The sequence below is a fragment of the Peromyscus maniculatus genome, chromosome 9, assembly GCF_049852395.1.
Source record: "Peromyscus maniculatus bairdii isolate BWxNUB_F1_BW_parent chromosome 9, HU_Pman_BW_mat_3.1, whole genome shotgun sequence".
Taxonomy (NCBI): Eukaryota; Metazoa; Chordata; class Mammalia; order Rodentia; family Cricetidae; genus Peromyscus; species Peromyscus maniculatus.
The window spans coordinates 41,748,119-41,765,492 of NC_134860.1; the positions used below are offsets into that span (position 1 = coordinate 41,748,119).

Sequence of the window (17,374 nt, forward strand, 5' to 3'; positions counted from 1 at the left end):
GGATCTCTGTGAGTTCGAGGCCAGCCTGGGCTACCAAGTGAGCTCCAGGAAAGGCGCAAAGCTATGCAGAGAAACCCTGTCTCGAAAAACCAAAAAAAAAAAAAAAAAAAAAAAATAATTAGAAACAAAGTTTGTCTATTCAGACACCTGAACAGCCCTCATACTTCAGAGATCTGCAGAATATGGCATTTAAATGCTGATCTAAAAGTTTATTATATCAGACAGGCTTCCAGATCCTAGCAGATCCTAGCAGTGACCCAAGGTCTCCGAAGAATATTACATATGAGGCACCACAATGTCTCTGCCTGGATTATGACAATGCTGACCACAGGGCAAGATGCCCCAGTGCAATGCCTGCCGCCAGGACCCAGCACAGACTGTGGACAAGTAATACACTGGAATTGAGGTCAGTCTTCCGTGTCCCTATTCCACAGAAAAAGTACTCTGCCTTATGGGCTTGATGGTGGAAGAAGATTGATGCCGTTCTGACTGGTGCCTCCAACACTATGGAGAAGTGGGTAGGGATTGGTCCCTGTAATTTATAGGATTGGATGCTTCTTGGTCTGCACTCAGATATAGTTTATCCTTCTCAGATCTCTGACAGTACTGATGGCTAAGCTAGCTCTAACTTTGTCAGCATGGCAGCGTCAGACAACCCGATCTTTCTGCAAGGCCATAGCTAGCTTGTTAGCTCATTTTTAAAAAAATGTTCTAAGATATAAAAGTTTAAATAAGTCATAAAAGTTCTGATATAAATCTAAAATAAGATATGTTTCAGATTACTCTCCTGTTCTATGGTTCAGAGCTTAACATTTAGGAGTCCTGATAAGCTGGTAGAGCAATGGCTAATTACTGTTCAGTCACAAGCTCAACATTTTGGATTTGTTTTAGATGTCATCTAGATATGTCTAAATGTGAACCTAAAAATGCTTCTCACCAGGCCAAAAAATCTCTGTCCAATTTATACCTGGCTTTCTTGACAGAAGAAAAATGCCCAAATCTGTAGTTCTTGTTGGGATTCAAAGGTATGAATCCACTTCTGCTGTTTTATAGATACCCATTACCTGCTTTGTCTACAATATGGATTTCAATACAGATAGGTAATACTAATGTATCTAAAACTTTTATGTCATTTTGTAAGAAGGCCTCAAAGGATCAAAAGAGTCATAAAAACCTAGACCCACTTCACAGCGGTCGAAAGGACCCCAGGTAAGTATTCCTAAAGATGCTATTTTTCTTCTCTCCTGGTCTTGGGATTAGTGCTTTCCCCATTACTAAGGGTATGGACCTAAGGTTCCAAAAAAGTTCAAACATTTTAACTTCTGTTACTAGTTTAAATATGTCTCAACAGATTTCTACTTGGCTGGCAGACACCTCCAAGTTTCAGTTGCTGACTCCACTGCTCCAGATGACTGTGGGCTCCGGACGTACTAAAGGCTAACGTGGACCAGCCCAGCTAACATGATTCTTCCCTGTCCCTAGGGGATCAGACAGCTATATGCTACTGACAAATGCCCCCTGCCCAGTCTTTGACCAGCTTTTCAGCCTTTTGGGGGAGGGGCCCTGATAATGGCGCCCCAATGCCAGCTCGAAGCAGTTCCAGAAGAGAATATGTCGTCCCAATTCCTTGTTCAAAATAGGCTGAAATGCTGGGTCAAAAGAAAACTCCCTGGCATAGAGACAAGATGGCTAATTATACATGGACTATGCATGGCCATTACAGGCCATGAGTTACTAAAATAGGCTATGAGTTGCCAAATGTAATACCATAATTTTAAGATTAAAATTTGCCAAAAAGTAAATGGGGGATTGAAAGACCCTAGCCCTTCAGGATTACACCCCCAAGCCTCAGGAAGAGAGAAACTTCAAGCACCAGGAAATGAAAAACTAAAAATCTAGTTCCAAGGGCAACCTGACTTAGCCATTGTTCAATCTCCCCTGCAACCATATAACAATGTAAAAAGATTTCTGTTAAGAGATGTGCTCAATTGTGACTGGGATAGTTGCAGGTTTTCCAGGAAGGCCCACTGTGACCTTTGTGTAAACTTCTCTCCTGCCCGAGTAACCCCCCCCCTTGAGGTTTCAGGAAGAATGTACCTATTGACTTAACTGTACCCCCTCTGTGATCACTCTGTATCCAGACCTCCCCCAACCCTACACCAAGCACCGTGACTACCATCGTAGACTCCAGTAACAGCACTCTCCTTACCCATTGTGGGGGAACAAGAGATAGATTGTTTGATTTGGTCCAGGGAGCCTATCTGGCCCTAAACGCCACAAATCCAAACAAGACCTTGGATTGCTGGCTTTGCCTTACCTCCAGTCCCCCTTATTATGAAGGAATCACCTTTCAGTCTGCTGCCAGTAACCTCACTTCCCCGAGCAATAGGTGTCAAACTAGGCCACATAAGCTAACACTCCCTGAGGACTCCAGACAAGGTTCCTGTTTGGGCAAGGTCCCGTCGACCCATAGCCACCTCTGTAACCAAACACTGACACCCTATAAAGGGAGCTATTATCTCGAGACACCCAACAGGTCCTACTGGGCCTGCAACACAGGATTGACCGCTTGCGTGTCTGCTCAGATATTTAATGATTCTCATGAATTTTGTGTGATGGTCCAGCTATGGCCTCGTGTCACCTATCATGAAGAGAGCTCAGTAATGGAATTCTTTGGGCAGAGGGGCAGACACACTCGAGAACCTGTGTCTATGACTATAGCCCTCTTGCTAGGTAGGTATTGGGGGCATTGGTGCAGGAATTGGTACAGGGACTACTGCCCTCATACAAAGCAACCACCTTATGTAGTTACAAATGGCTATGACTACTGAACTAGAGGCCATAGAGAGATCCATTTCTGCTCTTGAGAAATCTTTAACCTCGCTCTCAGAGGTTGTGTTACAAAACAGAAGAGGTCTGGACTTGCTATTTTTAAAGGAGGGAGGCTTGTGTGCAGCCTTAAAGGAAAAATGCTGCTTTTACGTAGATCACACTGGAATAGTCAGAGAATCAATGGATAAACTAAGAGAAAGATTGGCACAAAGAAAATGTGATTTTGAAAATCAGCACAATTGGTTTGAGGGCTGGCTAAAAGAATCTCCCTGGCTTTCTACCCTGATCCCCACCCTCCTGGCCCCCCTGATAATTTTCCTTCTCCTCCTCACCTTTGGTCCTTGGGCTTTTCAACGGCTAACGCAATTCAGATTGATTCGGCTCTATCAAAAACTGTCTCAGTACATTACCATCGTTTAGAAACTTGAGATCAAACTATCGAAACAGGTGAAAGGCTCAGGTTCAGTGACCTACGACCCTAAAAATCCCCTACAACTAAAGGCTAGAGGGTACTCAATGACGGGATTAGGATGGGGCCTGTGCTCGCGGCACAATGTACAGAGGTCGTCGAGACCGGCTTAACATAGCACATTGCCAGACACAGGATGCACTCCATATAGCCTAAGACAGGGGCCCTCTCGAGTTATGACCAAAGCCCACTTTGGTCATTTTAAAGACAGACGGGGGAATTGTTGGGAACCAAAAAATGGATGAGTGCACCTTGACTTTTCTTGCTTGGATGATCTGATGTAACTACACCCTTGACTACCATTACTAAGTTACAAAAAACAATAACTCCCGGAAAAAACCACAAAATGAACCTTTAGATTAATATACTTTTAGATTTACTTCCTGGAGTATGTTCGGTTGGTCAGTTGCACAAGCAGTGGACCAAAGAGACCTCACCTGGACCCTATTCTTCTATTCTTCAAACTTTCATTCCTCCACTTTCCCCCTATTCATTTCTCCTATCTACCAGCATATATAAACCTGCTTCCCCTTGCAATAAACGAGACCTTGATGCAACTCAGACTGACTCTGTCCTTTTTACGCGCTCGGTCTCCTTTCTCTCTCGCCCCCATTGGTTTTTTAGGAGGAGCCTCCTCGAGTCTTACCTAATAACCTGGCCTGCTGGACGGGTCACCAGAAAATTACCAAAGTGAGAGGAGAAATTAATAAAATAGGAAGTAAGAGAACAATACAAAAAATTAATGAAACAAAAAGTTGGTTCTTTGAGAAAATCAACAAGATAGACAAGCCCTTATCCAAATTAACCAAAAGACAGAGAGAGAGAGAGAGAGAGAGAGAGAGAGAGAGAGAGAGAGAGAGAGAGAGAGAGAATCCAAATCAACAAAGTCAGAAATGAAAATGGGGACATAACAACAGAGATTGAGGAAATCCAGAGAATTATCAGGTCATATTTCAAAAACCTCTACTCTATAAAACTGTAAAACCTAAGAGAAATGGACAATTTTCTAGATAGGTACCACATACCTAAGTTAAATCAAGACCAGATAAACTATTTAAATAATCCAATAACCCCTAAGGAAATAAAAACAGTCGTTAAAAGTCTCCCAACCAAAAAAAGCCCAAGACCAGATGGTTTCAGAGCAGAATTCTACCAGATCTTCAAAGAAGAGTTAATACCAATACTCTCTAAATTGTTCCACATAATGGAAACAGAAGGAACATTACCAAACTCCTTCTATGAGGTATGTAGTTCTTAATGGTTTGGGTTTTGTGACTATACGCTCATGATGAAGTCTAACATGTCTACCATAAGTCTGGAGCACTGGCAGCTGAATGTGGGACAGGGATCATATTGCTGGTATGACTTAAGTCCAAACACCAACAACTGTTATTTTATGAGAAGTCTCTGTAATTGCAGATGATGAACGTATTCAAAATTCACATGAATAAATTGGAAATACATTTAAAGATCTAAACCTTTAATTGACATGTGACATTTGTTCTTTGGTAGTATTAAAGACTTATGATGTTTTTACATTTGAGCATATTCTATAAACCAAAAAGTTAAAATATGTTAAGTGTTTATAATGATAGAGTTCAAAGTCAGGGCTTTGAATGTTAAATTCCTGGTTCTCAGGAACACAAGTGATAATAGGATCACAATATTAATATTTTTAGTTCTTAGGAATAACATACGCATATACTACCAGAGACAAGTCAAAATATAAAAAAATCTGTGTGATATACCTAATGAAATTAGTATTGTGTTGTAAAGTGATGTAAGATTTATATGAGGAAATAAGTTAGTATACGCACCAACATCTTTGATTCATCCTTCATTAAATTCAGAATCATTATTCAAGAAGAGGCCACACTGTTTCAAACAGGACTTACAGGGGAATGTTAGGAAGTTGGTGGTCCAAATGCTTTGTGAACTGATAGGGTGGTACTGCCATTCAGCCTTGATCTAGATGGGGAAGGAAGATCTTGAGTAAATATTTTACAGTGCTGTTTGCCACACAATAGAAGTTAAATCCATTACTCTGAATCTTGTTGTAGTCTTGCCTCTAAGCCATCCAATTTATTTACTAAGGTGAGCAGAGCTCTGTAGTGGGTAGCCATTCCAGCTTGGATCTGGAAGTTCCAACCCCCATTGAGACTCTGGCAACTGTCACGCCTACAAGGCGGGGCGAGTGGAGGTGCTGGAAACCCGAGAGCTGGATGGGTGAGCGCTCTCTCTGGGCGCTTGCTCTGTGCCCGGACCCTGGACGGTGGAGACTGACTGTGCAGAGCTCCAGAGAACACCGCTGGATTGCGATACACCTTCCCCAGACCCCCGCAACCTATCCATTCCTTCATTTGTAAGTCATCCACTAAATAAATCTTCCTTTTAACTACGTGGAGTGGCCTTTATAATTTTCCCCAATAGAGCTCTTCCTCTAATATGTGAAATTGTTATTAATATTTTCATGACTACTTAAGAATGGATATTTGATAATAGCTTTTGGAATGAGTGCTATAGGGAATTGGGATTGTTCATAGAAAGCTGTAAACTATGTTTGCCATCTGAGGCTGTTCTTGCCATAGATGGATTTTGCCTAGGTAACTGACAGACTCTGATCCCATTGACCTGGCATTTTCAAATAAAGTTAAAAGATGACTTTTATATGTACTCATAACAAATGCTTAACTATCTCATCTTTCCTATGAAATATACCATGAGGCAAATGTACATTAGCTTTCAGATAACAGATGCTACCTACCACTGTATGTAAACTTTATATTAGCTATTAAGCTTCTCTATAAAGAGTTAAGATGTAAAATAATATGCTGGTGTACTATAGTAAATTGCCTGACATGACTTCTGTTTAAAATATTTTATCCTCTTTTATAATAATATTCTGAAAATCTAGAAAGCATGGCTTAGGCAGTGGTTTTCAATTTATGGGCCACAGACCCTTTGGGAGAGAGGAAGGAAACTTTCACAGAAGTTGCATGTCAGATATCCTACATATCAGATTTAAAATTATGATTTATATCAGCATCAAAATTAAAGTTATGAAGTAGCAACAAAGTAATTTTATGGTTCAGGGATCACCATGACATGAGGAACTGTATTAACAGGTTGCAGTGTTAGGAGTGTTGAGAACAGCTGGCTTAAGGAGAGGAGGGTTTATCCTGCTGTGAATTCAGGTGAGTTCAATTCCTGGTTGACTTGGGCCGATCACCATAATAGGACTATATGGTGGATGGGAGCTGTTTACCTCATGGCTGCCAGGAAGCAGAGACATAGAGACAGGAAGGGAACAGACAGGACAAGATAGAACCCCGATTATCTCTCTCCCTGGGGAGCTATTTCCTCCAGCTAAAGACTGCTTCCCAGCATCTCAGGAACCTCTCCACAGGGTTGTCTGGTTCTTTGAACAGTTGTCCTCCAGCTGCTGGTCCAACCTCGGGAGTTTGGGGACTATTAGGAGGGACTTCCCTAGGAGAAGTAGGTCCCTACAGCTGAGCCTCTGAGCAATAAAGCCTAGCCTAGGCCTACTTCAGGACTAGCTCCTTGAGCCTATGGGCAGCTTCCTGGCCTGCTGCCATGGCAGCTGTCATGGAAACAGCCTCAGCCTCCCACTCCACAGACTGAGCTTCCCCACATGTCTTCTCTGCTGTGATAGAGTGAGCGCTAATAAAACCTTCCTCTCCCAATTGTTTCTGTCAGGTATCATGGTGAAGCCACAACAAACAAGGAACTAATTTAGTAATTGACCTCATTACCCTGAAATCTCCAGGCTCAGACTGCTTCACAGGTAAATTCTAAACTCTGTTAAACTGTAGAGAAGAGATGTTTTCCTTTTAAATGAGACTACGTGGCTACGTGGCTCTAGCTGGCCTAGGAATCACTACGTACACCAGGCAGGACTTAACATTACAGTAATCCTCTTTCCTCTGCCAACTGTGTGCTAGGGTTACAGCCTGGAATCATTGTGCCCTATTCTGTACTGTCTTTTCAGTGAAAGCTGTTCCCAAACAGAAAAGAAAACAGCGCCTCAACTCTGGTTTTGTTTTTGTTTTTGTTTTTGATTTTCAAGACAGGATTTATCTGTGTAGCTCTGGCTCTCCTAGAACTCACTATGTAGAGCAGGCTGGCCTAGAACTCAAAAATCTGCCTGCCTCTACTTCCTAAGTGCTGTAATTAATGTATGCCACCATGCCTGACTCTGCATCTACTTCTTTTGAGCCTCAGTTAGCCTTGCTTACAAAATCAAGAAAATAAAATGAAGTTACAGGCCCACTTTCACTTATTTACAGTGGACCCATTTGCCAACAAATGGACTAAATGTAACCCATTGCCAATATTGGAAGCTTCATTTGGAGACAAGACATATCCAGTTGGGGTTCTGTCTTCCTGATTTTTTTTTTGGATTTTTTTCCTTTTTGGCTGTTTCATCTAGATCCCTCATATATGTATATATTTTAGAGTGGTTCTACTCTATTAGGCTTCCATAAGATCCCTCAAATGGCCCTGAATTTTACCTCTCCCTTCTTATATTTCTTCAGTTACCCCTTCTCTGTGTCCGTCCTCATTGGACCATCCTGTTCCAGACTCCATTACTCATCCACCCATAACAATCTATTCTATTCCCCCTTTATGGAGATCTGTCCCTCCCTGTGAGTCCCTAATTCTATACCTAACCTGTGGTTATAGTGATATGTCTTTGACTCAATAGCTAATACCCATATATAATTGAAAACATACCATATTTGTATTTCTGTGTCTGGGTTGTCTCAATCACGATGACTTTTTCAAGCTCCCTCCATTTACCTGCAAATTTCATGGTTTTCTTTTTCTTTTTCTTTTTTAACTGCTTAGTAATAGCCAATTTCTGTAAGTGAACCACATTTTCTTTAGACATTCATTTGTTGAGGGACACCTAGAATATCTCCAATTTCTGGCTATTATATATTCAGCGGCAATGAACATGGTTGAACAGATAAGTGTCTCTGTGGTAGGTGAAGCATCCTTTAGGTTTACACCAAGAGTGTCATAGCTGAGTCTTAATCAATTCCTAGCTTCCCAAGAAACGGCTACACCTATTTTCATAGTGGCTGTACAAGTGTGCATTCTCATGGGCAATGGATGAGTGTTTCCCATACTCCACATCCTGGTGACATTAGATGTCATTTATTGTATTAATCTTATCTGTTCTGCCTCATGTAACATGAAGTCTCAAAGTAGTTTTGATTTGCATTGCCCTGATGACTAAGGATTCTGAACACTTTTAAGTGTTTTACAGACACAAGAATTTTTTCTACTGAAAATTGTTTGTTTAGTTCTGTAACTCATTTTTAATTGTCATTCATTTTCCTGATATTCAGTTTTTTTTATTTCTTTACATATTTTGGATATTAGCCCTCTATTGGATACATAGTTGATAAAAATCCTTTTCCCAGCCATGTGGTATTGATGCATGCCTTTAATCCCAGCACTTGGAAGGCATAGCCAAGAAGATTTCTGTGAGTTCAAGGACAGCCTGATCTACAGAGCAAGATCCAGACAGGCACCAAAACTACACACAGAAAACCTGCCTCAAAAACAAAAACAAAAACATTCTTTTTCCCATTTTTAGGCTGCCATTTGGAATAAAACATTATTAGTGGCAGAATTGATAATGCTCCATGGGTGATCCCATAAGTGGACAGACACATTAGAGTTAACATAATTCAATAAAGCTATTTAATAAATGATTTCTATATAATAATCTATTCTTTACATTAATAATGTAATGAATATACTTCAATGTATTTTCACTTATTCTTTGAGAATTTCATAGAGAGCATTTTGATCATATTCACCCCGCAACTCCTCCCAGTAATTCATCCAAATCTGCCCCGACATCTGTGATGTTCAACTTTGTATCTTCATCATTAAATTATGTTTAAATAACCCCAGTGGCAGGCTCTTGAAGAAAGCTGACTCTCCCTCTGCCAGAAGCCATTGTTCATCCTTAGGTCATCAGTCAAGAGTAGGGGCTCAAGAACTCTTCCCACTCTATTGTAGCAGGAATCTTAACAATTCTTATTAACAAAATCATTCCAGAGGCCAGTTATTGAGGCTAATGCTGGTAGATCAGCTGCAGAACAAGCCACAGCTATCTTACTTTGCCAATTCCTCAGCTGGTCCTGTTTCCTCAGAATGGAGGCCTCTGAGTCCTCATCCAGAATGGGTCTCAGCTGAATTGCTGTTCAAAAGCCTGAATGCTTAACCAGCCAAATGCTTAACCAGCCAAGTGCTTTTAGTTTCTGGTCTCCACACCTTATATATCCTTCTGCTTTCTACCACCACTCCCTGGGATTAAAGGCTCACTTTCTGGGATTAAAGGCGTGAGTCACCATGCTTGGCTAAATCCTTGAACACATAGATTTCTGCCTCTAGAATTCTAGGATTAAAGGCGTGTGCTACCACTGCTTTTCCTTTATGTTTAATGTTGTGGCTGCTCTGTCTCTGACCTCAGATAAGTTTATTAGTATGCACAATATTTGGGGGGATACAATAACATGCTTGAAAGTTTAATCGCCTGATATTGTATAAGTGACCACAGGTGCTGTTGGTCATAAGTTCAGTGGTCCTGTGATGGCTAGAAGACACTGTTTGCTCTAATCCTCCCTGACCTCTGGCTCCTATAATCTTTTTGCCCCACCTTTAATGATGGTCTTTCAGCCGTGTGGAAATGGTATGATACAGGTGTCCCATTAAATATGGCTGAAATCAGTGAAATAAAAAGAAAAATATAAAGATACACTGAAAGAAAGAGTTGATTTTTTGAAAACACTAACAAGATGGACACACCTTTAGCCAAATTAACCAATAGGAAGAGTAGGATGAAAATAATAAAACAGAGGAGGAAAAAGGAGACTTGGAGGGAATTCAAACCTTAAGAATCTTCATTCCACCAAGTTGTAAAAAGCTTTTCAAATATTGATGAATTTCTAGATGTCTGTGATCCACCAAAATTATATCAAGATAATGTGAATAATTTAAATAGTCTCATACTAATAAATGATATAGAAGCAGTAATTAAAAGTGGCCCAACAAAAAGAAGCCTAGAGCAGGACAGAATCAGTGTAGAATTGGACCAGACATTTAAAGGACAACTAATACTCCTCAGTTATCCAGTAAATTAAAACATGAAGGATCCCTTTCAAATTATTCTTTATGCCAGGAATACCCTGATGTTGAGAGAGGGAGATAGATAGATACATAGATAGGTAAGAAAGTAAATAAATAGGTAAAATGATAGATAGATAGATAGATAGATAGATAGATAGATAGATAGATAGATAATGGATAGATAGATGAATGAGTAGATAGAATTACAGGAAATTACCCTGATGAACATATCCACACAAATTCACAATATAATACTTGCAAATCAAGTTCAGGATCACATCAAAGAATAATCACCCACCATGATCAAGTGGTCTTCACCCCAGACCTGCAAGGATAATTTGATATAATAAATCAACATGTTTTTTCCACCACAAAAAAGGAATAAAAGACAGAAACTACATGAACATCTGAGTATATAAAAAAATGGCCTTTGTAGAAGTCCAACCTCCATTCATAATGAAAGTCTTGGAGAATCTAGGTATATAGAGTATATATTTCAACATAATAAAGTCATTTTACAACAAGCCCACGGCAGCATCATGCTAAGTGGAAGAAAACCTCAAAACAATTCTCAAACATTCAGGAACAAGGAAAGGATATTCACTCTTTCCTCTCCTATTCAATATAGTACTTGAGCTCTTAGCTAGAGCAATAGACAACTGAGTTAGATAGAGGAGATTCAAACAGAAAAGAGTGTGGTGGTAATCTAATTATACTGAAATGTGATTTTGATTGTATGTTAATAAATAAAGTTGCCTGGGGGTCAGAGCTATTAGAGCCATAGCAAGAGTGTGGCAGTGGTAGCACACGCCTTTAATCCCAGAAAGCCAGCCTTTAATCCCAGGGAGTGGTGGTAGAAAGCAAAAAGATATATAAGGCGTGAGGACCAGAAACTAGAAGCATTTGGCTGGTTAAGCTTTCAGGCTTTGGAGCAACACAGTTCAGCTGAGAGCTATTGGGATGAGGACACAGAAGCTTCCAGTCTGAGGAAACAGGACCAGCTGAGGAACTGGTGAGGTGAGATAGCTGTGGCTTGTTCTGTCTCTTTAAATAGACTAACAGACAGGAAATAGAGCCCTGATTCAGGAAGCTGGGACACCGCAGGTGGAAGGGTGAGATTTCAGCTCTGAGCTCTGACCTCTCGGCTTTCTCTTTTGCATTGTTTCTGTGTTTCTTATTTAATAAGACGGTTGGTTACATCTATATTTGGCCCCCGAACGTGGGGCTAAAGAAAAAAAGGGCTAAAGAAAAAAAGGGAAGAAAAAAAAAAAGAGGGACTAAAGAAAAAGGACAAATGAACAGGGATAAAGGCCGGTGTTATGAAAAAAAAAATACTAAAGACAAAGTCCCTTAACCAAGAGGAGCTCCAATAAAGTGTGATCTGAGAAGAATCCTCGCGTGGTGGTAAAGAGGATTCAGAACTCAACACACGGAGCGGTGACATCGGTAAACGCCCCACAGTTCCTAATTCTCTCTCTCAAATAAAAGGAACATAGACAGTTATATAAAGAAATAGAAAGTTTAAAAAAATAAAGTCTTTAAAGAGAAAGTAAAAGTAATATAAAAAATAAGCCATGTAAAGATGGATATCACACAGAGAGTTTGGATTATATTGTCTTTGGGATTTTTAACTGCAGAAAAACATTTGATCGTAAAAGATGTTGAGTTAAACCAATATGTATATATTAAAGATATCTTGACTTTAAAATTTGGATATAAGGATGTGTTACTTTGGAAAGGAGACTCTGCTTTTGTCTCTACACAAAGCCAGAGGCTATGGATTTGTTCCAGATTAAGATACATCAGGTTTGACCAGCCAAGACCATCTGAAAGGTCTCCGATGACACCATGGCCCAGATGATCCAACATCCAGAATCGTTTCAAGGCAACTGGCTCAGACGATACGGTCTCACGAACTACTCCATGATCCTAAAATTTTCTTTGCATCCCCATAAGATACAGCGGCCCCCTCCAGCAGGAAGTAGTTAAGAGAAGCTACACCCAAATTCCCAAATATTCAAGCAGGCTTTGGAGATGTGTAAAAGTTAAAACCTTCCTTTTTAAAAAAAAAAAGAAAAGGGGAGGTGCTGTGGGATGTTCTGTATGTCCTGTGGGAGCCCTTCTTGGGTTCTTTGTGGCATTACCCAGCAGGTCCGTATAGAGGATGAATAGGACCATGGGCCTGAGTGCAGGTGTTTGAGATGGTCTGCACTTGGCTGTGCTGGGGGATGGTCTGTATGTCAAGTTGCTCTGATTGGTTAATAAATAAAACCTGAGAGGCCGTGGCTAGGCAGGAAAGATAGGCGGGACTAACAGAGAGGAGAAATAAAAGGACAGAAAGGCAGAAGGAGACGCTGCAGCCGCCGCCATGACCAGCAGCATGTGAAGACGCCAGTAAGCCACCAGCCACATGGCAAGGTATAAATGTATGGAAATGGATCAATTTAAGATAAAAGCACAGTTAGCAAGATAAGGACAGTTAGCAGGAAGCCTGCCACGGCCATGCAGTTTGTAAGCAAAATAAGTCTCTGTGTTTACTTGGTTGGGTCTGAGCGGCTGTGGGACTGGCGGGTGACAAAGATTTGTCCTGACTGTGGGCAAGGCGGAAAAATCTAGCAACAAAAGAAGGAAGTCAAAATGTCCTTATTTGCAGATGATGTAATTCTAAACAAATACATCTAATAATTTATTAGAAGTCCCTTAAGGCTGATAAATACATCCATAAAAGTGGAAGAATGCAAAATAGTCAGTGGCCTTCCTGTATACCAATGACAAACCAACTGAGAAAGAAATCAGGGAAACAATTCCACTCACAACAGGCTTAAAATATATCAGACATTTGGATTAGCATACTTTTAAAGCACACTATTAATAAAAACAGCTATGAAGTACCCAGGAGGAATCTAAATATATTCAAACCCTTAAGGCTGATTTTCTGAGAGACATTCAAGACTGAAATGAATGGAAGTTTTTAAAGTTTAGTAGATAAGTAGGTAATAGAAAAGGCCAATTTTGCTAAATTGATAATACTAATGCAATAAACCTTGAATTAGGAAATGTGAATACAATAATGACCCCTTTTCTGTGGAACTTAATAATTTAGACATAAATACTCTATTATGGGGCAAAGGATAATTCATAAAGTGGAAAAGGTAAAAACATGCAGAGGTACTTTTAAAGAGGGAAAAGTAAAGGCCGGGCGGTGGTGGCCCACGCCTTTAATCCCAGCACTCGGGAGGCAGAGCCAGGTGGATCTCTGTAAATTCGAGGCCAGCCTGGACTACCAAGTGAGTTCCAGGAAAGGCGCAAAGCTACACAGAGAAACCCTGTGTCAAAAAACCAAAAAAACAAAAAACAAAAAACCAAAAAAAAAAAAAAAACCAGGGAAAAATAGGGAGCATGCTGTATTAGAGAGAAATATGTCATAGGAGATAAAAAAATACAAAATACTTAAGTAGAGTTATTTAATCAGTCAGTGAGATTGGTAGACTGGGTATTGTAACAGATGCAGTGTCCACAAACTTTTGTATTTGTAGAAAAAAGAGGCTACAGACAACATAGAAACGGATGGGTTATCAGAGCATGCTCTGAGAATATGTCAAATGTTCTAGTTAGCTTTCTGTTGCTCTGATCAAAGTCCAAAAGCCAATCTGGGAAAGTAAAGTGTTTTTTCACCTCACAGGTTACAGTCCATCATCAAGGGAAGCCAAGGCAAGATCCCAAGGCAGGGGCTTGAAACCACAGAGGAATGCTGCTTACTGTTCTGCTCAGCTACCTTTCCTCTATGGCCCAGGCTCACATGCCTGGGGATGCCACTACCCACAGAGGACTGAGCCCTCCTCCATCAATTAGCAATCAAGAAAATGCCAGGGACAGGGGGAGTGGAAGTTCCCGACCGGGACAGCGGCCAGGCGGCTCCCGCTGTGGTTGATTATGGAAGGTTCCCACAAGAGTAACACTCCAGAGACTGCACCTCAGCCTGGTTCAACAGTTCAGGGAACTCACATTTCTCAGATAGCCCATCAGGAAAATTTTGAAAGACCTTTCTTCTGAAGAGACACGGGGCACAAAAGGAGACGGAGAAAGTCCTGGTATTTCTGCTGTCACGTCAATGTCTGTTCCAACCCCCATCTATCAGACCAGCAGCGGACAATACATTGCCATTGCCCCAAACGGAGCCTTACAGTTGGCCAGTCCAGGCACAGATGGAGTACAGGGACTGCAGACATTAGCCATGACAAATTCCAGCAGTACTCAGCAAGGTACAATCCCCCAGTATGCATAGACTTCAGATGGACAGCAAATACTCATCCCGAGCAACCAGGTGGTCGTACAGACTGCATCAGGAGACATGCAGACCTACCAGATCCAAACCACACTGTCTGCCACTTCACTGCCACAGACTGTGGTGATGACTTCTCCTGTGACTCTTACATCTCAGACAACAAAGACTGACGACCCACAACTCAAAAGGGAAATACGGCTGATGAAAAACAGAGAAGCCGCTTGAGAGTGCTGCAGGAAGAAGAACGAGTACATGAAGTGCCTGGAGAACCGGGTCGCCGTTCTGGAAAACCAGAACAAAACTCTGATCGAAGAGCTAAAGACTTTGAAGGATCTTTATTCTCATAAAAGTGTTTGATTCTTAAAGAGAAAGTATTTTTATGGACTTCCTTTAAAATGAGGTGGATTTCTTTTTAGTGGAGTTTTATAAATTCAGAGGTCAAAGAAGCTATTTGTATTAGGTTTTTACAGTGCGCAGGTTGACAGAGGATAAGTGGAGATGAGCAGGAGGAAGCTGCTGGCAGGACTGGAAGGTCCGGGGGAAGTACTCCAGGAAATGGACTGCAGCAAGGAAACTTAGCGTCCAGCCAGAGGTGGCGGTGGCCGCAGCAGCCCTGGTGAAGAACGCGCTCCCTCTCAGTTTGTATTCTTACTGTTTGTTTCCAAGATTTGCCTTTTCATTTGTGTGTGTGAGTGTGTGTGTGTTTGCTTCCTGCCAATAAATTCTCAATTACAAATGTAAAAGAAAGTATAATACGTTACTAAGTGTGTAAATTATGTGGTCTGATTGTTAGTTGTCATATTGTCAGGTGTGCTGAATAAGTTTTAATAGTTGCTTTTGTTGGATTTGAGGGGTTTTGATAAGTGTTCTAACAGGCAAAGGGCACAGAATCTGAAGATGGTGATTTGTAAGATTTTTATCAGAATGGAAAATTTGACAGTTTTAAATAGTTGATTTTTGCTTCCGGAAGGTAAGGGAGATTTTTCACAAGCATATAATAATTTTGTTTTAATTCTCTAATCCGGTATGCAGTTGAAGAGCATTACTCTTTTGTGCTTTAACAGAATGAAGTGTTTACAAATGCCCTTAAAATCTTTTCAATATCCGGAAGATGTACACCAAAGCTTCCCGAGAGGGTTTGTAATCATCTTACTGTAGGCTTGTCAGGTTCTAAAGTAGTTACCAAGGCAACTTGCCTTGAGACTATTTTGTAAGGTAGCCAAGGGTACCTTTATAAGAGAAGGGACTGCCAATATATTTTTTATAGTGAATCTTTATAAATTCTAATTTCGAGTTTTTAATGATTATTTTAAATGTTTATATATAGTTTGTTTAGAAAAAAATTGTATCTCAAATTACCATTTTTTATATTATGAGAAGAGTAAGTTTTCAATTGGCTGATATTGAATTATAGTTTTTCTATGAAGTTTATCTAAAGTTTAAGCTGTGGTCAGTACACCAGTGTTTAACCTCTGTATTCTAATCTGTATACACTTTGAAACTGTACTGCAAAACTGTTGTGTGCCTATATAGTATATTTCATATGGTCTATGAAATTAAAGAACATTTGATAAAATTTAAAAAAAGAAAAAAAGAAAATGCCAAAGGAGCATACCTACAAGCTAGTCTGAGGAAGTCAAATCCTCACTATGTGTTAGGTAGACAGCCAAGATTAGCCATCACAGCAAGCCATAAAGGGGAAAACATTAACCTCAGCTTACTCCAAAGAACATTGACCCTCTATGAATAGAATTCTATGTCCAAAGTGAAGTTTCAAATGTATGAAGAATAATTTCAAATAATTTGTATTGGAAAATGTAACTCTCTTTAAAATAAGTGACAATCAAACAAGCCACAAAGGAAAATTTGGTAAATTTGACTATTGAAGCCCCTTCTGGAGGCTGCAGGGTGGGCATGGGGATTGGCTGTTGGCTGCCAGCCCCTGTGACCATCCTTGCACTGTTTTGGTGAAAGAGTTCCCATCAGAAATTCTGCCCCTTATAAGCGTATGTTCTAAAGAAATGGATGGGCCCCTTCTGCTTGATGATTTGGAGAAGGCTGTATCCCATTTTCAGAGTCATAGATTTTTCAAAACTTCTAAACCAGCACCAAGCACAAACCCAGTGTTCTTGGTGGCACACACTGTAGTGTCCATGCTCATCATGCTAGTGTCAGTGGTGAGCTCTGTAAGATGATTTAACTCTGGAGTATGATTTGTTTCCTGTTGCTGCTGTCTCCAAATCCTGCCTCTTTGACCACCAGAGAAACTTCAAACTTAATAAATCGTTTTTGCTTAGAAAACAATAGGAGGCTACTAGCTGTTATTTACAATGAAGACCCCACAGACATCTTCCCAGCGTTCTCCTTTCTTCAGTAGGAGATTTTCCTTTCTCACAATGCATGGGGTAAGCAAGATGTAGCCTGTAGGAGTTCAAATTCAAATTCACAGGCTCCTTCTGACACCCCACTCTTTCTGACATGTCCAGTGTGTTTGCTTTCTTCCTATTTCTTTAAGGAAGGGGTACCCATTTTCTGCCTCTTGGACCCTTTTCTAACACAGTTCCTATCAGACATAGCATAATTATTTTAATTCCAAATCTTCGGTTACAGAGATCGACTGC

At 40.5% G+C, this 17,374-nt stretch overlaps 1 pseudogene; it reads left to right on the top strand.

Moving 5' to 3' along the window:
• Positions 1-14,283: 14,283 nt before the first annotated feature.
• Positions 14,284-15,322, top strand: LOC143267326 (cyclic AMP-dependent transcription factor ATF-1 pseudogene; annotated as a pseudogene).
• The last annotated feature ends 2,052 nt before the right edge of the window (positions 15,323-17,374 follow it).